The sequence below is a fragment of the Lathyrus oleraceus genome, chromosome 6, assembly GCF_024323335.1.
Source record: "Lathyrus oleraceus cultivar Zhongwan6 chromosome 6, CAAS_Psat_ZW6_1.0, whole genome shotgun sequence".
Classification (NCBI taxonomy): domain Eukaryota; kingdom Viridiplantae; phylum Streptophyta; class Magnoliopsida; order Fabales; family Fabaceae; genus Lathyrus; species Lathyrus oleraceus.
The window spans coordinates 126,364,907-126,391,320 of NC_066584.1; positions in this window are offsets into that span (position 1 = coordinate 126,364,907).

The window sequence follows — 26,414 nt, forward strand, 5'->3', positions numbered from 1 at the left end:
TCGATTATAGTGGATTAAGTCCTTGCTGAGAAGGCAAAATCACCTTGGCGGTTGGACTGGAGGTAGCTTTGTTAACTGCGAACCCGAATAAAGTTAACTATGTTATTTTTCTTGTTTGTGTTATTGTTTGATTTGTTGGTTTTCAAAAAGCTTTCATTTTTAGAAACCCAATTTAAACCCCCATTTTCTTGTGTTTCTTGCCACCTTCAAGAGTTAATATGTCTGCAAATGCTACCTGACTTCCTTTCCACAAAGTAATTTTGGTGTTCACTTAATTGATGATATAGCGATAGTCCTCTTTCTTTGGAGCTCTCCCAGTTAATGGAACACCTAAATATTTACCCAGGAATGTTGTTTCACTAAATCCATAAACTTGCACCAAGTGATCACACACATTGCGGTTAACATTTCTTGAGAAGAATATTCTTGTTTTCTTATGGTTTACTTGTTATCCAAACGTGTTGTAGAATTGGTATAGAATATTGATCAAACACTTCATATGATTAGTTGTTGCTTCCCCAAAAAGGAGAAGATCATCCGCAAATATAAGATATGACACCACATGACTTTGTCTTCGAAATTTGAAAGCCTTTCACTCTCCTTCATCTACAACATACGATATGAGATATGATAACTTGTCCAAGCATAAAGCAAATAAATAAGGGGAGGTAGGTTCGCCCTGACAGATTCCCCTACTCGGTTGCAAATATTCAGATGTGGTGCCATTCCATTTTGTAGCACCCAAATTTTGTCCAGGTTTTAGAAATCTTTTTTAAAACTATTTTTTTGTTATTTGAGAAAAATATCCCAAAAAAATGTGTAAGATTGAATTTTTATTTGTCATCTTTATCCAACTTATTTTAATTTTTTAAGAAAAAAACAACACAAACATATATCATTGTCTTTACTAGCTTTTAACTATATAATTTTTTTTATTACAAAAAATAAACTTTATTACTAGTATTATTTCTTTAAGTCTTTTAACATTTTAAAAAGAAAAGAAGAAAAAAGAAAATAACATAGTCAAATATGCTTTTTTTCTTTTTTTGAGCAAGTTCCTTCTCCTCCTTTCCCTTTGTCACTTTCGAGCTAATAATAGTTTCACGATTCAACATAAGACAACAAAATTACACATGTCTACACCATCAAATATGAGGAATTTTTCAGCATCACATGGAGGTATCTCTTTCCCACTTTGAGCCTAGCAAGAACCCTAATGTATGTGTATATAAGCTAACTAATGCTCTTAGGTCTAGGAAGGTTTTAAAGGCTATTTTGGAGTTAAGTTAATGCACTTAGAGAGTTGAGAAAAAACTAGAAAAGAAGAGAAACAGAGAGAGAAAAGAGAGGAAAATGTGACGAAAACACTATTCATCATCTTCAACCACTCAAACACCATCATTATTCGTATACTCAAACCACCCCCCAAAGCTTCCTACTTTGTTTCCTTCACCAACAACAACAACCTCCTTTCCCACTTTCATCTTGCACACAGATAAGTGCCAAAACTGTGTTAAAAATATGTGTAGCTTAGTGACACTTATTAACTTGTCTCATTTGATTTTCTTACGTAAAGCTCAACTTTTGTGTAAATATTGTGTAGTTTGAATTTTCATGTAAATATCTTTTGTTTGATCAAATTTGTGCAGTTTTGCAGGTTTTATAGCCTATTGGAAGCCTTGGATACTTTCTAGCACAAAGCAAGACCCAAAGTTACATTTTGAAAGATTCAAAGTTTTGTAAAGCGGGCTAAGCGCGGTCCTAGAGCACTTAGAGAAAGAGGGACAAGAGGAAATTGCACTTTTCGTGCTAGGAGCATGCTTTGAGCCCGCTTAGCAAACTTGTACTAGAAGCGGGCTAAGCACGGTCCTAGCACGAGTTATGGCGGTTTGCTATTTTTTATCGTGGTCACTCTAAGCAAGCTCTGCACGGACTTAGCATGATTCCACTTTTGCAGCCCTTATATATTCATTTGTACACAAATTTTTAGGGATGTTTTTGGGAAATTTTAACCCCAATTCCATCACCACCATTTTTATGGAGAGTAGCTTAGAAACAACATTAGGGGTTGCAATCTTGAAGATCCGGAGAGGGATTTGCATCAATCTTCTTGACATGTGGACAAATTCTTGTTCATCTTCATTCTTCTCTTTGTACCTTTCTTGTTGGAATTGTATGTAACTTTACTTTGATAATATGTATATTTATTGATCATGGCGTTGTATACGATCTATTTTATGAATCTATATTGATGTTATCCTTGTTTACTTGTTTATCTATTGATTTGAATCGTTATCGATAAATACTCTTCGAATCTAGATCTAGGATAATCATTTGTTAGACGCTAAACTCTAGACATAGATTTAGGTTTAGCATTCGCAAGAGTATCAAATCTTAATACTCCGTGTTGTTTGATAGGCTGAGAGATCGTCGATTATACAACACGATAGAACTCTCGTCAGTAGACATGAACACTGATGTGAGTGATACATGATGATATTGATAAGTATTTTAGATTGTATACAACTGATTGGTAGATTTGCATATTAGATAGGTGGATGAAATTCATTCATGACTAGTTCTCTCCGTTACTTTAATTACTTGTGCATATGTTTTAATTTCCTTATCTTTTTACTTTCAAACCCTTACAAACCCAATCTTAGTAAAGTAGAGACCGTTGAACGACATTTCATGTCGGACTAATCCCTGTGGAGATGATAAAATAAAATACTTACTTTTGCTCGCCGCTATACCGCAACTCGAACACACACTTGTGACGGTGTCACCCTTTTACTTAAAAAATCCACTTTTGTGGTTCTGACACCCATCACTAGCCCATGGCAAGGGTCACTCAAGTCTCCCATCCCGACGGTCACCTTGTCAGCCAACGTGACGACCGTCACTATGGGGTTGCTCACGACGGTCTGACCGTCACTAGAGTGACGACCGCTACCCTGTTAGAAACCCCTCTTTCTTTATTTTATTTTATCCTTCCACTTATTTTTATTTTTACCAGTTTTAATTTTTTTAATCTAAATATATAATTAACTTTTACTCGAATTAAAGTGATAACCGGATGTACATCCGGTTTGTCCTCGAATAAACGAACGCGAGATGTACATCTTGATTTAGGTCAGATACTCTCTTCTGTTTAATTTTTAATGACAATAATAAATATAAAATAAAAATTTATTCAAATTAAAAGGAAATAATTGGGTGCTAACCTTCTTATTCTTTGAATAGTCAAACGCGAGGCGCACTCCTCGTCCTAGTTCGAGTATTCGTCTTCCGTATACTCATAACGATCTTTAAACTTTTATCTTTTTTTAATAAAACTGGACAAAAAAGGGAATAATCAGGTGCACACCCTTTTATCCTAAAGTGAGCGAACACAAGCTGTACGCCTTGCTCTAGTTCAAATACTTGTCTTCCACATAAAAACAACCAAAACCAATCAAATTCTTTTTCCCCTTGTGTGTGACTAAGCGATTCCTTAAACGAACATTTACCACCCAAGCGCGATTTTTTTTCTGATCAAAGAGTCTTTTTCCTCCATAGCGCGACTAAACTCATTTTTATAATTAAAATCAACCAACACAGAAACTTTTGCTATCAATAACTAGGTAGCTTTGAGTTCCTCATCGCACCTGAGGATACGTGGGAGCGAGATTCAACGTCTCTTCAAGCACCCTAACAAAAACCTTTTTTAGTATTTTTATTTATTCTTTTAAATACTTTTAATAATTAGAAGAAACCAAACATTTTAGGCTAACATTTATTTCAAAACAAATTAAGCGGTTCTCGTTGGTTACAACAAATGTTGCATGGTGCTAATACCTTTCCTGCGCATAATCGACATTCGAACCTAAATTTGATTACGATGACCTTATCTTTGTCCTTCAATGTTTTTATCGACATTTCTATTATAAAAATAAAACTTTAGTGGTCACTTCATTGTCATATGAGAGCTCACTCGCCCGAGTATTTTTTTTCGTGTCGCGACACATTTGATGTTCATTTTTACACTAGTTTCTCCGTGAATAATAATATTGATCATTCTCATAGGAAACTTAATTTCCTCCAGCACTTTCCAAATAAATTATGAGCTAAGCTTGTCATAAGCCTTTAAGAGATCTACCTTGATAGCGAAGAAACTCTTCTTACCCGTCATTTTGTTCATACTATGCATAAGCTCTTTAGCCACAATAATATTTTTGTGAATGTTTCTACCCTGTACAAAATTGGTTTGAAATATAGACACAAGCGTAGGAATGCAATCCTTATGACTTTCCACAATAACTTTACTCACTACTTTGTAGATTTCATTGCATAGGGATATTAATATTAATTGGTTGGTAAACTTTGGTTCATTCATCTTTAGAATTAAGCAAATGTCTATTTGGTTAACCAATGTTAGCTCACTAGGGTTCTACCAAGCCTTTTTCACAAACTTTCCTTCCCAAAATATTCCATGACTTGTGACAGAAACCAGCAGGAAAGCAATCAGGACCCCGAGCTTTCCACGAGTTCATGCAAAACATGGCATTTTTGAGCTATTCATCCTTGATTTTCATGTTCATCTTCTCCATAGCTTCACTTTTGAGTTGACGAAAAGTGTATGCAGATTGCACCCACTTTTCTCTCGTATCGTTCAAGGCAAATGATTTTTTATAATGATAAATGAATAATTGACAAGCCTGGTTATCTTCTTCAATCCATTTCCCCTCATAATCTCTAATCATCATGATGTTATTTCTATTTCTACGTTACACTATTTTTAATTGGTAGTATTTTGTATTTCTATCGCCATCTATGAGCTATTTTGCCCTAGATCATTGAAGCCACATTAGTTCTTCCTTCTTCAGTAACTCATACATTTCATGCGCTAATTTCTGCTAGTCTTCTTAAACCCATAACATTGTACTTTGTATATTTATGACATTTTATGATATTGGATAAATTATTGTCTGATGGGTGTAGGGTAGGCAAGTTATTGTCTGATGGTTCAATGGGGACTGTATCATCAGATAAAGGAAGGTCAGGGTTTATACTAACATCACAGGGAGGAGCAGAACTTTGGCTGTCTTGGGAATGAAGTTGAGATTTGAATGGAAAGATGTTTTCATAAAAAATAACATGTCTTGAGACAAAAATACTGTGATGAGTCAAATCATATAGGATATAGCCCTTAGTTCCGTCTTTATAGCCTATAAAGATAGCCTTGCGTGCCCTAGGGTCAAACTTCGTCCTATGGGCCATAAGAGAGGTAGCATAGCTTAGACATCCAAACACTTTAAGGTGAATAAGGGAGGGAGGCTCTTGGTATAGAATTTCATAAGGGAATTTTAGTTTAAGCAAAAGGGTAGGGAGTCTGTTAATAACAAGAATAGCTTGCTGCACACAAAAATTCCACATTGTCAAAGGCACATTGGGTTGAAAGTGTAGGGCCCTAGCTACATTAAGGATATGTTGATGTTTCCTCTCAACAATCCCATTTTGTTGAGGGTTTTCAACACAAGATTTTTGATGTAGAATGCCCTTAGCAGATAGGAAACTGTGTAAGGCTAGAAATTCTGTACCATTATCAGACCTCAAGCATTTTATATGTTTATTAAACTGTTTCTCAACATATGCTACAAAGTTTATAAGACTATCTCTAGTTTCATCTTTGGTTTTAAGAAAAATCACCCATGTGAACCTAAAATGATCATCAACTAGAGTGAGAAAGTATTTGTGTCCTAACATAGAGATAGTAGAAAAGGGGGCCCATAAGTCAGCATGAAGAATGTCAAAAACATCATTAGTGCAAGTAACACTATCAGGAAAGGGAAGTTTTCTTTGTTTGGCAAAATGACAAGAATCACAGGGGGAAACATTGTCTTTACAAGAAACAAAAGGAAAAACTTTTGCTATGGTTTGTAAACCTTTATGAGATGGATGGCCTAGCCTCATATGCCATATATCACCATCATTAGTAGATAGAGAATTACAAGAAGCATGGAAAACATTGGAATGAAGGACATATAGGCCATATTGCAAGTCATCTATACCAATCGTTTCCATGGAAGGGTTCTGCATAATAGAACAAGAGTTAGCAGTGAATTGAACAAAGCAATTATTGCTTTGAGACAATTTTGCTACAGAGATAAGATTTACATTGAAAGAGGGAATGTAAAGGACATTGTGCAGTGTTAAAGATGGTGTAAGTTTGACAGAGCCAGAAATTGAAGTAGATAATTGGGAACCATTAGGTAAAGTGACAGAGATAGAAACAATATTGTGATAACTAGTAAACGATGAAAGATTAACGGATATATAATCTGTAGCTCCTGTATCAAGGATCCACAAATATAGAGACTTACCATTGGCAGTGGAAGACAAAGAATTTAGCATAAGAGGAGATGTAGACACTGAATTAGCTGTGGAAACAGGTTTTGAATGTTGAAGCAGTGCCAAAATGTTGTTGTATTGCTCTTGAGTCAAGCCATAAGAGGGATTAGCAGAACTTGAACCTGATGCAGATGTCTCTAATGCATTGTTGGCTGTTGCAGACTGTTGAGAATTGAATCCATTGCCTTTGGTCTTGTTCTTGAAGCCTGGTGGATGCCCATGCTTGATGAAACAAGTATCAATGGTATGGTTATTTCGTCCACAGTGAGTACAAACACGATTTTGACCTCTTGAATCGGATGCACCCTGATATTTTCCTCTATACGAATTGGATTTTTTAGGTGAGCATCATTAGATACATTCAAGGCTATACTCTCTTCAGTGTTGCCAACAACAGGAAAGACTGCAGAAATAGCATGATTCATTTCTCTTTCTTGTTGAATCACTAAAGAGAAAGTCTTATCAATATCAGGTAGCGGGTTCATCATCATTATTTGGCTCTTGGAATGAGTGAATTTCTCATTCAAACCCTTAAGGAATCGAATTACATAGTCCTGATCCCTATAACAGCGAATCGATCCAGAAGCACCACAAGAACATGGAGTCGCATAGGAACAAGATGGAATTGGACAATAAGTTTCCAATTCATCCCACAGAACTTTCAAATGAGTAAAATAATTGGATACATCTAAGGTACATTGACGGAACTTGTAAAGATCTTCTTGAATGTCAGATATGCAGAAAATATCACTATGAGAAAACCGAACTTGCAGATTCTTCCACACACCCGCAGCTGTGTCAATCCATAGAACCGATCATGCAATTAATGCAGAGATTGAGCGTTGAATCCACGCAAGAACCATCGTGTTGCAACGAATCCACGACGCATAAAGAACGTCTGAAACAGCGGGTTTGGGAAGAGTACCGTCGATAAATTTGTCTTTGTTCTTGGAGATCAACGCGATTTGCATTGAACGAGACCATGTGTGGTAATTTTTGTCATCGAGCGGTGAAGAAACGAGAACAATAGCCGAATTCTGGTTCGGATGCAGATAATAAGGATTAGCAGAGTTGGTAGCGAAATCCGTAAAACTTTGTGCAACCATTGTTGCAGAGAAAAAAGCAAGAAGGAAGAAAGAGGAAGAACAATGGCTACCAGAACTGGGATAACTCTGATACTATGTCGATAGAACAAATGTTCATCATGAATGGGAGGTGAAAAACAGTTAGGTATTCATCAAGAAGAAGAAGAAGTTAGTTACATTCAAGTAGAAGAAGAAGAAGAAAGTATTGTTTCATTGATAGATGAATAATGATTACAACTTGGTTTATATATACAAAATAGTGATATGTAGTATAAGCTAAGGTGTGTCCTCTATACAATATAATGTGTTATCTCTAATACTTTTAATACCTACATTTGGACCCACAATCGACAAGTTATTTGAGCCACTAATTTGTTTGTTTGTTTTCAAAGAAGCCACATAAAAAACTTTAGTTCGCCCGATTGTCGGTTTGCTTCCATCTGTCCTTTTCTTAAGTAGCATGAATGATGTAATTAATTCGTCTGTGGATTGTTTTGCAGATCTTTTTTCTACTAGGAGTCGTTGTGTTTTAGTAGTTTCGTGTTGCTAGTGGTATGCGTTTATGGTTGTTTATGCAGATGTGGATTGTTTGTAATTTGTACTCTTGTTCTTGTGGTATTGCTCATGCTTTTCAATAGATTTTGATGTTTAAAAAAAATCGTCTACACATTATTGTTCTCCAAGATTCCTGATCGGCCACCAATTCCATTGAATTCCCGCCGTTAATCCGACATATTTTCATCACTTTGGTAAGATTTATGTTGATTTTTAGTTGCTTTGGAGTCAATTACATTGTTTTGTTGATTCGGTATCGCATTGCATTTGATTACAAGTTTATGTCAAAAAGATCTCGTTTATGCTTCGTTTGGTAGTGTCATTGTTACAGGCCATTGCACAGGTTTAAAAGCAAGAATGGTGAAGTTATGGATACTCTAAAAGGCAAAAATATGAAGAAACAGCAGGTCAACACGGGCACCCGTGTGCCACAACACTGCCCGTGTTGTTGGTCAGGCAGGGCAAGAGAGGAGAAGAAAAACAGAGATCGACACGGGCACCCGTGTTCCACCACACGGCCGTGTTGATTAAAACGGTGCATCAACACGGGCACCCGTGTGTAGGAACACGGCCCGTGTTGTTGCCTCTGTAGCTGATGCTGAAAATAATTAATTATGGTGATCAGCACGGCCACCCGTTTGGTGACACACGGCCGTGTTGATTGGACGCAACATGGAAAACCTAAATTTTGCTTTGTGAACCGATTCTGCTCATTAAGGGTAGTTTAGACTTTTTTCTTGGATGAAAGTGATCTAAAACTATAAGAAGGCCTGGAAGAGAAAGAGGAGGGGACCTTTTTGACAAACGAACGAAAGCATTGCATTGGAGAAGATAACGAATACGACGGAGTTGAAGACGGCAAGATTCAAGGGTATCAACCATTGAAGATCAAACTCTTCTAATTCTTTGTAATGTCTAATCTTTACTTTATGAGTTCTTTAAGTACTATGAGAGGCTAAACCACCTGATGCTAGGGGGGTGGTCCTGATGTTATCGCATGTTATGAATTTGAACAAATGATTTCTTGACTACTATGTTACGTATTTCAATTCAATTGTGTGATGTTATTATGCGTTTGTGTCGGACAAATACAAATTGATCTACGACTTTCAATAACAGGATTGTGAATTGTTAGGGTTTTCTCACAATTGGGTTTATGAATGCATCATCTAGGACTAGTAACTTTCGTAAATCACCGTAAACCTTGATAATTTGTATGATTAAAACCAATGATTGATTGAATGGACATTTGATTAAGAATTGGTAGTTTAATAGTTTCTTCCTTAAGGACTTAAGTAAGAACATTCTGAGGTTAGGTGATTGAATGTTTCATATGTATTAAGGAAATCTTACTGAATTCATAACCGGGTAACTCAACCACTCATCCTAGCATCTTTTATCTTAATCAATTATTTTTACTATTTTCGTGTTTACGATTTCAAAACAACCAAACCATTATCATTTTGTTCTGATAGAATCAAATTAAAATAAGTATTTCCTACGCAGTCCCTGAGATCGATACTTGGAAATAAAACTCCTTATTACTACATCGGTAAAAATAGTACACTTGCTTTTTTTCCGATCAAGTTTTTGGCGTCGTTGCCGGGGATTGCCAAACTACATATTTTAATTTCTATTCTATCGAAAATTTGTTGCTTGCCAACCAAAATTTTATCTGTGACAATTTTGTTATTCAATTCTAATCTTTGTCTAACTTGTTTATGCGAGGTAAGGCCTCATCGGATTTTCCTTTTGACGCAGATCCAGAAAGAACTCTTCGTGCTAGACTCAGACAAGCTAAGAGAAAGAAACTGGAATTAGCAGAGAAAGTGGAGGAAGAAGTTGTTTCAGTGCACTCAGAGAATTCAGATTCAGACACGGAAACAGTTCCTGAAATCATGGCTGCTAATCCACCACCACCAGAGAGACTCTTCGGTGACTATGGTGGAACAAACACCCCGGGTGGTCGTATGACAATTGTCAACCAAACAGTTACTGTGGAACAATTCCAGCTGCATCCCAGCACCATTAATCAACTCGAAAGAAGGTCCTTCTCTGGAAGAGTGAATGAAGATGCCAACAAGCATCTACAAAGATTTTTAACCATGAGCACAACACTGAAAATGCCAGGACATAGTGAAGAAGCAGTCCGACTTCGTATGTTCCCATTCGCTTTAGCAGATGAGGCTGAAGAGTGGTTCTATTCCTTACCTGCTGGTAGTATCACTACATGGGAGCACATGGAAACAACATTCTTGCAGGAGTATTTTCCCGCATATGTGTCATTGCGGAAAAGATATGAGATCCTAAACTTCAAACAGAAGGAGGGTGAGTCACTAGGAGATGCCTACAAACGATTCAAGAGAACCCTAGTGGCTTGTCCTACTCACAACATGGATGAAACTGAACAAATGCAAATGTTTGTCAATGGTCTTCGAATTCAAACAAGACAAATCCTTGATTCAGCAGCTGGTGGCTCAGCCAACTTTGCAACAGCCACCGGTATGAAGAAGATAATTGAAGCTATTGCCTCGAACGAGCATTTAGAGTTATATGACAGGGTATCAAGCAAATCGGCAGTTATTGACTTGAAGCTTGAAACAAATAAACAGGTAAAAATTGAAGAAGCTGTTGCTGCAGAGGTAGAGAAAAGGTTGAGAGCACTAAACATATGTGCTCAGAAAGTGGCTCAAGTGCAACAGGCACCGAGTGAAGTGTGTGACATCTACAATGGACCACACAATATTGTTCATTGTTTTGCAACACCGCAACAGATCGAAGATATAAAAATTTTAAAGCAGAACAATCCCTACTCTAACACATACAATCCGGGGTGGAAAAATCATCCCAACTTTGCATGGAAAGATCAGAGAGGGAACGTGCAACAACAGGCACAGGTACCTAAGAAGGCAGATTGGGAGATCGCAATTGAAAAAATGGCAGCTCACAACATCCAATTCCAAGAGGAGACTCGAAATAATCAGAAAAACACTACAGCATCCATAAAAAATCTTGAAATGCAGATGGGTCAAATTGCCCAACAGTTAGATTCAAACTCTCATGCACCTGGCACACTTCCTAGTGGGACAATCGTTAATCCCCGTGATCAAAGTCACATTAAAGTTGTGGTCACCAGGAAAGGAAAGGCTAAGGAACCACAAGTTGACGAACAGGTTGAAGAAGAGGGATTGTTGGAAGTTGACTTGGAGATTAGAGAAGAGCCAAAACAAACTGAAGAAGTGGTAGTCAAGCCGACAAGCCAGCAAGAGAAACAAAAACCAAAGATCATTCTTCCTTTTCCGACAAGAACAAAGAAGAAAGATCTCCAGGAATTTTTTTTTGAGAAATTCTTAGAATTATTCAAGAAGCTCGAGATCAACACACCTTTTGCTGAAGCTCTGGAACAGATGCCAATCTATGCCAAATTCATGAAAGACATCATATCAAAGAAAAGGTCGATCGACAGCGAGCCAGTCATGCTAACTGAAACTTGTAGTGCTATTTTGCAGGGCCTAAAAGTTCCGATGAAGAAAAAAGATAGAGGTGCAGTCACTATTCCTTGTAGCATTGGAGATAGATCCTTCAAAAAGGAACTGATCGATTTGGGAGCAAGTGTGAGTCTAATGCCTCTCTCAATTTACAAAAAACTTGAGTTAGGGGAGGTGCAGGATACTCGCATGACACTGCAGTTTGCGGATCATTCTATGAAGAGACCATATGGTATAGCAACAGATGTTCTGGTGAAGATTGATAAATTTGTATTCCCGGTGGATTTTGTGATACTCGAGATGCCGGAAGATGAGGAGATTCCTCTCATATTGGGAAAACCTTTCCTGGAAACGGGAAGATGCATGATAGATATTGAGGAAGGAACCATGACCCTCAAAGTTTACGATGAAAAGCTCAAAATTGATGTGAGGGATACTGTGAGAAAAGAATATACAAGTTTTATTATTATTGGGTATTGGGTTCGAACGGATGAACCCGTTGCCTACGTACCTTCCATCAAAGGTAAGGATCAGAACGCCGTAGTTCGGCTAAAAGATTTCCAAAAGTGGGTTAGGTTCAATTTTAAACACAAACCCTAGGTCTTACGTTATCCACGGGAGAAAACTCAACCTTATACAAACAACAACGTCCACCATGTGAGAACAGCTTCAACTTGCCAGGGAGGGGTTAACCCTATAATAGGCAAGGAAGACTTACAATTCAATCACTAAAGACAGAAGGTGAGATTAACATCAACCACTAAGATAAATCAAACCTATAGCTCATGTATGAAAACATTAATGGACAAAGCCAAAACAAGTGAATGAGTGGAGTTACTGATTATGATTATGAAAATGAAGTCAAAATATGATTAAGATCAATTCAAATAAGTATTATGAAATGAAGTTTGGAAAAAGGTCAAGGACTTGAGTCCAGGTTTTTAGTTAGAAAAACATGAAGATGTTTGCACAACACTTATGTCACGTTTAAAAGATAAAGTGTGAAAAGTCTAGGACGTAATGAATGATGAATGGATGAAGGATGGATAGTAAAACTTCTTAGAAGGTTCACTTCTTGAAATCATATAGCAGATGATTCAAGTGTGTCCTTTGGAATAGCAATTAATAATAATAAACAAACAAAGCAAAGGCGGATGTCGGATGCCAATCAATGGTCTTATACCAATCTCCTAAAACAAAATGGGATGTCAGATGCCACTCAATGGTCTTACACTAATCTCCACAGGCAAGGAAATAAAAGCGGATACCGGATACCAATAAATGGATTTACACCAGTCTCCTAAAACAGAACAGGATATCAGAAGCCACTCTATGGACTTACACTAATCTCCTCAAAAGAAAACAAGAAATGAGATATGGAAGTCAACTGCCAATCTATCTGGACTTAGGTTAACTCCACAGATGCTCACAGGAAATCCAATGCCACATCACAGGGACTTACAATGGATCCTCACATACAAGAACAAAAGCAACAATATGATCACAGGAATGCAAATGCCAACTTACAGGGACTTATAATTGCAACCTCTCATGCAAACAGATGAACAAACTATGATCACAGGAAAGCAGATGCCAACTTACAGGGACTTATAACTGCAACCTCACATACAAATCAAACAGATCAAATTATGATCACAGGATAACAGATGCCAACTTACAGGGACTTATAACTGTATCCTCACATACAAACAGATAAACAGAAGATATGAGTGACCAATGAGGTCTTACACGCTATCCTTCCATATCATAGGAGCAAAGGCCAAAAGAGATGGACTTACAATTGTCCTCAATGGGCAAACAACAATGATAACATCACAAAACAAATGAGATGATCATGCATTAATGGCAATTGATGATGATAATAAATGCATAGCATATGGGCAAGCAAGTACATATGAAGCAATCAATCAATCAATGAATATCAAACAGCACACTCTATAGCCAAACAATGGGGGCTCACACAAGAGGGTTTGACTTTAACAGTCCACTGTGATAGGTAAGTGTCGCTCTTAACCTGGCCATTGAGGGGCTCAAGTGAAGCAGATGAATAGGAGATGAGGGGTGTGCCTCATTGCTTCAATCTCATATAAGAGAGAGCCTATCAGAAAGTGTGGGAGTTCAGAAAGTAGGAACTCTCTCCACATTATTGACTCGATTAGATCTTGGGTATTTATCTCATTGCTTCAACCAGGTACTGGGAGCAAAGAGAGGACACACTGAATAGTGGGGGATAGATTGCTTATCCCTACCTTCCACCAATTGCCTTACTTGAAGGACTTTTCCTGCTTGGGACAAATTTAAACACACACAGGCATTGCCTCTTAAGGAGGACTTCAGACAGTTTGCCCGGTCAAATAACAGACCGGGTCTCCAGACTACATGAAGAAGAAGTAATTATACCTCAAAGCAAATGCTAAATAGCAAAGCAAGCAATCAAGTTCAAAGAACTTAGGCAACTAAAGTACCTGAAAAAGTCAAACTCATTAGTAAACAAGTCAACAGTCAAAAGCAAAAGAAAATGAACCAATAGTCACACAGTGGGACCAATTGTGCAAGGCACAAAGACTCAAGTATGAGTCACCTACAAAACAAGTGTTAGCACATCATATAATTCAACTCAAACAAATATTTGAATGATCCTCAAGGCATTAGTGTTCAACCTGAAACAGATGAACTCAACATAAGCTCAGAAGACCACTAGGACTGGCCTAGGGTCAAAGATGAAAGAAAAAGGCCAAGGCAGCAAGCAATATTCAATCAAAGTCAAAATCAATCATGTAAGAAGCAAACACAATTGGATTCAAACTTATATCATGCATCATGGTCATTTCATATGCAAAAGGATGCAAAGCATGGCAAGATAAGCATACAAAAGTCAACAGCAAAGAATTCATTCAAAAGTCAACTCAAACATTCTCAAAAATTATGAAATAAATCACACTCAATCCTAACATCTATCATGGTATACATGCAAAATTTCATGGCATTTGGATGAGAGGAAGGCAGTCAACAAAAATCATGAAGTCAACCCAAATTCAAGTAAGCATGGTGAAAGTCAACAAGCATGGGTCAACTTCAAAAAATCATATCAATTTGAAAACAGAAGAGAAATGAATGAAATTTACACCAATGCAAAGCTTGAGATGTCTAGTTATCACATATGAAATTTCATGGACATACAATAAGATTTGAGAATTTCACAAAAGATTTGGCAAGGCATAGCACAAAAAGTCAACAAATGACCACATATGGAAGAAAATTCTCAATCAAATGGAAAACAGCAAGATTAATTCCAAGAAAATTCATACACAAACTAGACATGTAAAGGATCATTCATGTAAAATTTGGAGTCATTTGGATGTAGGGAAGTGTGTGAACAAAAATTATGAAAATGCATGATCATGGTGTGACACCAAATGCAACACACAACTTCAAAAAAAAATCATAACTATCAATCCACAAATGATAAATGCACAAACTTTATATGGAAATGAAGGTCAATGTGTCTAGTTTCACCACAAAAAATTTCAAAGGCAATGGATGTAACATGAGTATTTCACAATTGATTTGGCACAATGTATCAATTTGGCATACATGTCAAGAAAATAATTATCAATTAAAAACCAGCCAATGGAAAATTAATTAAAATTCACCATTAAATAATAGACATCTTTGTGATCAACATGCAAAAAAAATCATAATTTTTGGAGTTGAAATGAAAGAGCAAATAATTGTGGAAGTTTGTGTAACAATTGGAGCAAAAATGAACAAAATGCATGGCAATGCTGGTCAACTAAGGAGTCAACGAGTGGCATGGCTGTAATTCTGAGCTCATTAACTTAAACTACTGCGTTTTGATGCATGGAAACGAAATGTTCTCATTGGCCAAAGGCCAATGGAACAGTAAACACCAAAGAAACTTCATATTTTCTGATTTTTAGAAACCCTAGTGTTTAACATACAGCAGGGCAGCTCAAAATGCTCATCTTCAATTGATTATCATGGCCAACAAACCTCAAGCAAAATCACACAGACCAACATGGTGACACAAATGTGGTATTCATGCAGCATAGAACAACAGCAACCAACAAGACAATATGGGAAAGGTATGAGTTCATCATCATAAAAATGAACTTCAAGCAACATCACACAATAACATGGCATTGGGAAAAAATCTGGAAAAGGCAAATGGTTTAACAGCAGCACATCATCATAACAGCCGCAGCAACATTCATTATGACATAACAGTAAACGACATGAGCTTGAGGATTTCTGGACAGCTCATGATTCAAGCATAGCAGCAGCAAGATTTCAGCATTGTAAGCATGGCAAATCGTGTTCATCATGTTATCATCATGCAAACATAACCAACAGTAAGCAACAGCATAAGTTCATCATCATGTAACTAAATGAAGTAAACAAAAGCAATGGTATCAACAACATGTAATATCATGCATTCATTTTCAAACAACATCATTCATGGACATGAACAAAACAAATTCAGCATATGGCCATGAACACTAACAGCAAAACTACACAATCATATGGTGTTTCGAGGCATGTTCATGGGATTTCAAACAGCAACATGGTTTCAACAGCATGGCTTGGCATTCTCAAGCAATCAAAGCAATTGAAATCTCATCATAGCATACAAACAAACATGGCAATGATGAACATCTAAACAGCAACACACCCATACAACATTCAGGCAAAATTCTGGACAGGACAAGTGGTTTTAGAAACAACAGCATTTTAACAAAAATCATGGCCATGACATATCATCATCTAGCAGCTTCAATCAACAGCAAACACTCATAGACATGATAATTCCGGCCAAGGAAGGTTTGGTATGAACGGCAGCAGTACATATTAAGCATCATCAAGATTTGACCAACAAAGCAAATAACAGCAGGGTATAGAAAATGCTTCATGCAACATTTAGGGTTTTGGCAATGTTCTAGCAAGCATTTAACAAGCATACAACACAGTCACATTGGTTTTTTCTGAACATGTTCATGAGATTCAAAACGGCATGACAAGCTCCATCATTCAACAATGTTCATCAAAAAAACAAAAGCATATAGCAGCATGGACATTTGGCAATGTGTAGCAACAAGTAATCAGTCAGCATACCACACATAGACATGGGAAAATCCTGGACAGGGTAGTTTTGCAAAATAGCAGCAGGGTATGTATTACAGCATGTGTTCATCAGCATCATTCAAATAACAAACCAAACAACAACAGTACATGACAGCATACAACAGCATGGATTTAGCAGCATGGTTTGACAGCAACAGCAACATGGTTCATGCCCAATCACACATTCAAAATAAACAGCAGCATACAACATGTTTCAACACTGCAGCAGGTATCATGAACATCAACATCATTATAATAGCAGCAGGCACACACTCATCATTCTACGAACCAAAACCAGACCAAGCATAGCATAATTAACATGGCAGCTGTACACAATCAGCATGGTAGCTCATATATTCATCATCAATTTGCAATATGGTTAATAGCATAACAGCAAAACAACATGGACATGAAGATTTATGGACAGCTCAAACATAACAGCAATATCATGCATTCATCAACCAAATTCATCATTAAAATCAATAGCACATGAACAACAATATTAGCCAAAAAATCGTGGCCATGAAATATCATCAGTGAGCAATATTAATCAATCAGCAAAACACACATAGACATGGAAAATCTGGCTAGGGAAAGCTTGGTATGAACAACAGGGCATTAGCAGCATCAATTCCATTGTTTATGGTTCATCAACATCAAACAAGTTTTAAACACAAACAACTAATGTCATGGCCTTGGTACAGCAGGTTCATGTGATTAAAACAGACAACAGCAGCAAAGGTATTCATCAACATGTTTCATCATCATCAAACCAGTCATGAACAAACAAATATAACAGAAGTAATAATGATCAAGCGAGCCATGCAGCAACTATCACCATTTAACAATCAACCAACACAAAACAACATTTAACCCTATGGAAAACTGGACAGAATTAGGGTTTTAATGCAACAGTATCCATCAAGTTCATGCAACATCATCATGAACCAACATGCCTAGAAAATGAAAACAAGCATGCCAATAGCTTCATCAAGCATCAAATAACAAGAATGTGGCATCATATTTCATTAACTCATCATGTCCAAACCAAATCGAAGAAAAATGCATTTACACATGAAAATGAAAGTTCAGATTTGACACGATATAGTCCACCATTCCAAGCAAACTAACATCCATTAGAATCAGCAACAAATGAACTATTTAAAGCATATCATGGCATAGCAAATAATGAAGGTCGAAACCTTACTTGGTTTTGAAGAAAAGTGAGCTACAATGATGTTTTTGATGATCTTCCTTGGTACAGATGCCCTTTAAGCTCTACAATGATGGGATATTGAAGTGGTGAGCTCAGCCCAGCCTGGAACTCTTCAAATCTCTTTCTGCCATTGTCATAGCTTGAGGAAGAACAGAACTTGAGACTGTGGTACAGGTGAGGTTTTCTGGTTCAATAGGGTTCACAAAGGTGACTAGAGCTTGAGGGAAGCAAGAGTGGATTGAGGCCTTTGAAGATTTGAGCAGAAAAATGTCAATTGCCAAAAATGCAAGAAGAGAGAATGAATGTGTTTTTTCGTGGAGGCTGCAGTCTAGGGTTCCACAAATGTCAGAAAAATGCATTTATATTGTCTGTTTAAAGTTGGTTTAGAGAATGATAATCTTGCTTAACTTAAAATGTGGTTTTTGCCTTTTTGCTAAATGTGTACAAGTGAAGATTGGAGGGTGTGTTTGTCTGCACAAATGGGCTGGAAAGGCTGCTAGCAGGCCAAACACAATGCTGCTTGTGGTTGTACAGAAAATGCTGTACTATATTTGCTTTTGTGAAGCCAATTGCCAATTTTGTCAATTTTGCAATTTGATTCAAAATGATGGGAAAATGGTGGTATGATGATGGTTTTAGGCTTGGAACAAATCACAAATGATGTATGGAACATTTCCTAATTGACCAAATCAAGAAAAAGTCAAAAACTCAAAAAGTCAAAGTTTGGTCAAACTTTGAATTTAAATGCAAAAGGTCCAAAAATGCCATTTTGAATGGTAAGGTTTTAGGTCATGAAATTTATATTTTTGGAAAGAGGATGAAAAATGTGGTTTGTAGGAAAAAACCCCACCAAATTTGGCCTTATGGTTTGAGAGTTATGGCTTGTTGAAGTTCAAAAATTGGTGAAAATGATTTGATCATATCTTGACAACCACACATGGGATTTTGATGTTCTTGGACTTTTTGAAAATGGGAAGACAAGATCTTCAACTTTCATGTTGGGCAAAAATTCATTTGGAGCTTGTATCATGATGCAAGTTTAAGATCAAGAAGTTTCCATTTTTGGCAGTTGAAATTACAGGTCCACTTTCTATTTCTGGAAAATTTTCTGATTGACTTGATTTTCTTCCATGATGAGGTTGAACATGATAGATGAGGTTTATACAAGCATGAATGAACTTCTTCAAATCAATTCTATCCATCAAATCACTGATTAAATCAACTGTTGACCAAGTTTGACTTTTCTAGGGTTTTGGACTGATTGAACTTCTTCTGATGATTTCCAAACCCTATTTGCTTGAGAACTTGACTTCAAATGATGTCTCAAGATGTATGAACCTTTGATTAATGATCATGGTGTCCAAATTCCACAAGAATGGCCATCATCCATTGCTTTGACTGACCATTGACCATCTTTGACCTAATTTCTGATGATTGCTCCAACTGCAAGCAACAAGGTTAGACTGACAATATTTTTGTACTTTTGAATGATAAACATATGAAAGCAAAGATATACAAATGCAAAGTATGCTTGGTGATCAAGAAACAAACCCACAAGGCAAATCAACCCACTAGGAGGGAAGCAAAGGCATGCAATGATCCTTGAGGTTATGATATGAATGATATGGGCCATGAGGGATCTTAGGGCCCAAAATTGGGGTCTTACAGATGCCCCTATTTAAGGTCATTCTAGCCGGAGAAGTGAAGTTTAGAAATCTTCATCTCGACGCGGTAGAATGGGCTTAAATAACAGTAATGAGACAAATTTTGGTCCCTAAGAGACCTCATGATGCAAATGTATGCGTGCAAAAGACACAAATTCTGTGGGGAATATGATTCACACAGAAGGAAAGACGATCCATCGGAGTAGTACACTCACCAGGAACAGAGACTCTAACAAGACTCTACGGGGATAATAAAAGAAATGAGATGTGTGAACAATACACGACTCTAAACTGGGGAAAAAACAAAACTGACACAACGTGATTAAAACACGACTCTGATTAGAAAACAGAAAACAGACTGGAGAACTCACTGGGGAGTGAAGGACTCACACTGGGGAAAAGAATTCCAAATGGAAAATAAATCCATTGGAGGGACACAAGCTGACTCCTGGAGAGAAGCAACAGAAAGTTCCACTGGGGAAGTAACAAGCAAAATGAGATGTTACCAGGCATACGGGTAACAGACTCAAGAAAATCTGACTCCACAGGGGGACCGGGGTCATAATAGGGAGCAGAAAGGAGGGAACACCAAGGATACCGGGTTGTAGGTATGTAATAGGTGACCGACCAAAGCGTGAATTGGATTTCACTTCCAAAACACTCATCATCCTGAAGAGAGCGAAAAGCAAACTTGTTTATAGGATGAACATTCAATTCCGCAAGGAAAATGAATCTTACTCTGAGGGGAAAACAATCAAAAGATCGACTCAAGAGTGAACGAGATATAATATCCATTACCGTCAGAACGTGGATAGAATACTCAGATGAGACATATTATTCATTACCGGCAGACCGTGAATAATATACTCGAAAGGAAGATTATCCTGAACCGGTTACTGGGTTGTTTATAGGATAAAATCCGAAGACGTGAATTGGTTTTCACTTCCAAAACACCCATCATCCGAAAGGGAGGGCTTAAAAAAGCAAATCGACTTAAAGGATGGACATTCGCATCCACAACGGGAAAACGAATCTTACTCAAGTGGGGACACAAACCCAAAGAGTGCATGAGATATAATATCCATTACCGGCAGACCGTGGATAAGATACTCGCATGAGATATATTATCTATTACCGTCAGAACGTAGATAATAAACCCGCATGGTAAGAAACACCAGAGATACCGGTTACTGGGTATATAATAGGTGATCTACCGAAAATGTGAATTGGTTTTCACTTCCAAAACACTCATCATCCAAAACACAAACTGGTTAAAGGATGGCCATTCGATTCTACAGAGAATACGAATCTTGCTCAGTTGGGGAAAATCAACAAAGGATTCCAACTAAAGAGCGCATGAGATATATTATTCATTACCGGCAGACCGTGAATAATATACTCGAAAGGAAAAGACACCAGAGATACCGGTTACTGGGTATATAATAGGTGACTAACCAAAAAGAGAGACAATCGATACCAAGCATACGGGTAAACGAAAGACAACTCAAAGGGATAAATTGCAAGCATCCGGCAATTATCCGACAACAAAGAAATATTCGACTCCGCAAAGGGAAATAACGAATCTCACTCGACTGGGGAAACACAAAAGGCTTCGACTGAAGAGTGCATGAGATATACTATTCATTACCGGCAGACCGTGAATAATATACTCGCATGGAAGATTATCCACAACCGGTTACTGGGTTAATAAAGGATAAATCAACCGAACAGAAAGGCATCGGGATACCAAACTTGGTATATAATGATAACCAATCAAAAGGAGCAACAGACATTACCAACAAAAGGGTAAATGAAAGGCGAACTGCTGAGGATAAATTGCAAGCATCCGGCAATTATCGACAGAAGACTAGCTGGGGATGCATTGGTAAACAACCAATGATCCGGGGAACAAATCACTAGCATACGGTGAAAAGACCCACTGGGGATAAAATTGCTAGCATACGGCAATTATCCACAAAAGACTTGCTGAGGATATAAGTGCTGATCTGAGCAACTTATACAAGCAAAGGAAAATCATCATCAAATATTGAATGAAGATAACCACAAAATTAGGGTTTACATCTACCGAATACGGGGTAGAAGACCAACAACTCCACGTGGGGATAGAACAAATCACAAATCCGCACGGGAAACCAAAATAGGGTTTATAACAAACCACAAACTGCTGAAGAGCAGGAAAATAGGATTTACAACTACCAATAGGGTAGAAAACCAAAAAAAACTCTGGCTGGAGAATAAAAGGTGTATAACCACAAATTCTGTCAAGAAAGCCAGGAAAGATAGGACTTACAACTACCGGTTACTGGGTAGAGGCCCAAAAAACATTCCGCTGGGGAACAACCCACTGGGAAGCACAAGATATCTGACAAATAGCCGATTCGGGAATGATCCGAAAAGACAGACTGAATAAAGACACGTCCTAATGAGGATATAACTCAAATAGGAAAATCCATCCCAATATATGTGTTGGGAGGATACGGAAGAAACCGTCATCCACGAGGGTATATCTCAGTGGGGAACTGCAGAAGGAAAGACAACATTTTCTGCTTATGGGGTTGACTCTATATGGAGAGATTTATAACACCCGACATCTGCTTGGGGAGATCTGTAAAGAGATCTATATCACCATAGCAGGAGACACGACAAACAAAGGATACATGGCAAGAAATGCAACATGAATATCTGAATGTTTATGGATATGCATGAATATGCGTGATTGATGTTTGATGAATGCTGACAAAACAGACAATTCTAACACAAACAGGTTCGGGAACAAAACGTCCGGTATTATACTTCCAGGGGAAAAACCAGCTGGAAAGCCAATCTGCGGAGATCTACATGCTGTAAAGCAAAGATCTGCAAGTACTGCTGAAAAAGCAGAGGATCAGAAAATATCAGGAAACAACCCAATCAGGGTACAGAAAGTCACAACGGGCGATACAGCCACCAAGACAAATCTGTAGGGGAACAAGATAAGTCCCAAAGTATCTGCCGGGGATCCCAGTGTCAACTGAGAAACAAAGAGTGCGTAAGCACGAACTGCTGTAAAAGCAAATCCACATAACTCCGCTGGGGGACAACCCACTGAGGGAGAATGATATCATCCAAATAGAATCTAACTGCATAAGCAACTCTATTGGGGAAAACCGTCGGCTACTCTCTTGGGAACAAACCGCCGAGGGAGGACAGATCAAAACAAGTAGATTCTGCAACGAACCACTCCACTTGGGGAGAATATACATAGCAAACTGATCACAACAAGTAGATTCTGCAATATAAAGCCACTCTACTGAGGATCACAAACAGTCAGGAAATCAATCCGTTCACTGGAGGCTAGAGCCATCATCCGACCGTACGGGGATTGAAGGAGCAATCAACAGGCGAAACTGCCACAACAAACAACTGCAGACTAAGCTGAGGAAAAGATGGTTGCAATACTGGGATGTCAACCCAAATCAAGCAACGAGTAGGAAAATAAATCCTGCTCTGCTGGAGAGAATAACTCTGATGGAGAGATAGCAACAATTCCGCAGACGACCTTGCCGGGGAAAGGGTAAAGTACCGGGTATCAAACCACTGACTTACCGAGTCTTCAAAAGAAAGCGATCATGCTGAGGAGACAGACAAATCCTGCTGGCACACTGCATGGGGAAAAGCGGTAACAACTCCACTTGCAACCCTGGTGGGGATATTAATAACAGCTCTACTCGCGACTCCGAGGGGAGTATCAATCAACAGCTACACTCATGACTGTGCTGAGGAGACAAATAAAGTCTGGGGATATGACCCACTGGAGAAAGTGACGGGGCACCAAGGTGACAAACCATCAACCGCCGAAACTTCTCAAGAAAACACCCATGCTAGGGAAAAACTGCTGCTGGAGAGAACAAAGTCTTCAACAACAAAACACTTGCGACTGTACTGGGGAACAACCCCAACAAGGATTTGAAGAAAGAAGATACCACCAAACCAGGAATATGAACCAATGTCTTACCTGTTGGGAATCATGCCACCCTTGGGAGAGCACTGAGATATTCTTGAGTATCCTTTCAATCTTGTGAATGTTCACTTTGTTTAAACAAAAATTTTGCAAAATTTGATTTGTTTAAAACAATGACATTTTATCAATTTAAAACATGCAAAACATTTGTTGAATTGAAACAAATAAGAGTGCAAATAAATTGGATAAAAAGCTCAAATTGATTTGATAGAATGGTAGTCTGCAAATGGCAAGACTCCATAGATCTGTACAAATTTGAAATCAGTGATATATATTGGAAGAGGGCTACATTGAACATAATGATCCTTTCTCTACCAATTTGAATCTCGATGTATCCGAAGCTTCAGTTGACGACGAATCGAGAATCTTCTGACGAAATGACGACTGATGAACAGAAAGTCTTGTCAGGATGCAGTTACTTTGCCAAATCCCTAATTTTTGCCTAGATTGCCCCAGAGTGAGGTACTCAATCTAGCGGGATGCAAATATTTTTCTTTTTTCAAGTCTCTAATTTTTGCCTGAATTACCCTTGCGGGTTCTCCACCGAGACGCTCATTTTTGCCTAAGCCGCCCTTTCGGGTTTTCAACTTAGCGAGCTATTCTGTTTTTTTCATTCTTTTTCATTTGCATATACTTTTTTTTTTTTTTTAGGCAAAGTATCTCTTAACTGCATCTGAATTCACAGGACGAGTGAAATCCTCCCCATCCATTGTTGTAAGCATCAAAGCACCGCCTGAAAAGGCTCTCTTAACAACATATGGACCCTCGTAGTTTGGAGTCCACTTGCCCCTGGAATCGGGCGCGAAAGACAAAACTTTCTTGAGCACAAGGTCACCTTCTCGGAACACACGAGGCTTGACCTTCTTGTCGAATGCTTTCTTCATTCTCTGCTGATACAACTGACCATGGCACATGGCAGTTAATCGCTTCTCTTCGATCAAATTCAACTGGTCATAACGACTCTGAATCCATTCAGCATCAGTCAACTTGGCTTCCATCAAGACTCGCATTGATGGGATCTCCACCTCTACTGGGAGAACGGCTTCCATGCCATAAACAAGAGAGAAAGGGGTTGCCCCTGTTGAAGTGCGTACAGACGTACGATATCCATGCAAAGCAAATGGCAGCATCTCATGCCAATCTTTGTACGTGACAGTCATCTTCTGGATAATTCTCTTGATATTCTTGTTAGCAGCTTCAACAGCCCCATTCATCTTAGGTCTGTAAGGAGAGGAATTATGGTGTGCAATCTTGAATTCAGCGCACAACTCATCCATCATCTTGTTATTCAGATTGGATCCATTATCAGTAATGATCCTCTCTGGCACACCATAACGGCAAATCAGCTGGTTCTTGATAAACTTCACAACCACCTGTCTGGTTACATTCGCGTACGAAGCGGCTTCAACCCATTTGGTGAAGTAATCAATTGCTACGAGAATAAACCGATGTCCATTGGACGCTTTCGGCTCAATCATACCGATCATGTCGATTCCCCACATAGAGAAAGGCCATGGTGATGAAATCACATTCAGGAGTGTCGGAGGAATATGAATCTTATCCGCATAAATTTGACACTTGTGACATTTCTTCACATACTTGCAACAGTCAGACTCCATTGTCAGCCAATAGTAGCCTGCTCTCAACATCTTCTTAGCCATGGCATGTCCATTGGAATGAGTACCAAATGAACCCTCATGGACCTCAGTCATCAATAGGTTTGCTTCGTGTCTATCCACGCATCTGAGCAAAACCATATCAAAATTTCTCTTGTACAGCACTTCACCACTGAGGTAGAAACTGCCTGACAACCTTCTCAAAGTTTTCCTATCTTTCACAGATGCCCCAGGCGGGTAGACCTGGTTCTGGAGGAAATTCTTGATATCAAAATACCAAGGCTTGTCATCTTTCACTTCTTCAATTGCAAATATGTGAGCGGGTCTATCCAAGCGCATCACAGTAATGTTGGGAACATCATTCCACCATCTGACAACTATCATGGAAGCAAGCGTTGCAAGGGCATCTGCCATCCGATTATCCTCTCGAGGAATATGATAAAATTCAACTTCTGTGAAGAAAGTTGAAATTCTCCTTGCATAATCTCTGTATGGGATGAGACTTGGTTGATTTGTCTCCCATTCACCTTTGATTTGATTGACAACCAAAGCTGAATCACCATAGACATCAAGATATTTGATTCTCAAGTCAATGCATTCTTCAAGTCCCATAATACAGGCTTCATACTCCGCCATGTTATTCGTGCATTTGAAAGTCAGCCTCGCTGTAAATGGAATGTGCGATCCCTGGGGATTAACAATTACTGCCCCAATTCCATTTCCATATTGATTAACAGCGCCATCAAACACCATCGTCCATCTGGAACCAGGTTCTGGACCTTCATCAAGTGTAGGCTCATCGCAATCTTTCATCTTCAAATACAGAATTTCCTCGTCAGGGAAGTCATACTGAACAGACTGATGATCTTCAATTGGCTGGTGCGCTAGATGGTCAGCCAAGATACTACCTTTGATAGCTTTCTGAGCTCGATACTCAATATCATACTCAGACAACAGCATCTGCCAACGGGCAATCCTCCCAGTTAAAGCAGGCTTCTCGAAGATATACTTAATTGGATCCATTCTGGATATCAACCAAGTTGTATGATTAATCATGTACTGGCGCAAACGCTTAGCTGCCCAAGCTAAAGCACAGCACGTCTTCTCAAGCATAGAGTACCGAGACTCACAATCAGTAAACTTCTTACTGAGGTAGTATATAGCAAACTCCTTCTTCCCTGATTCATCTTGTTGACCGAGTACACAACCCATCGAG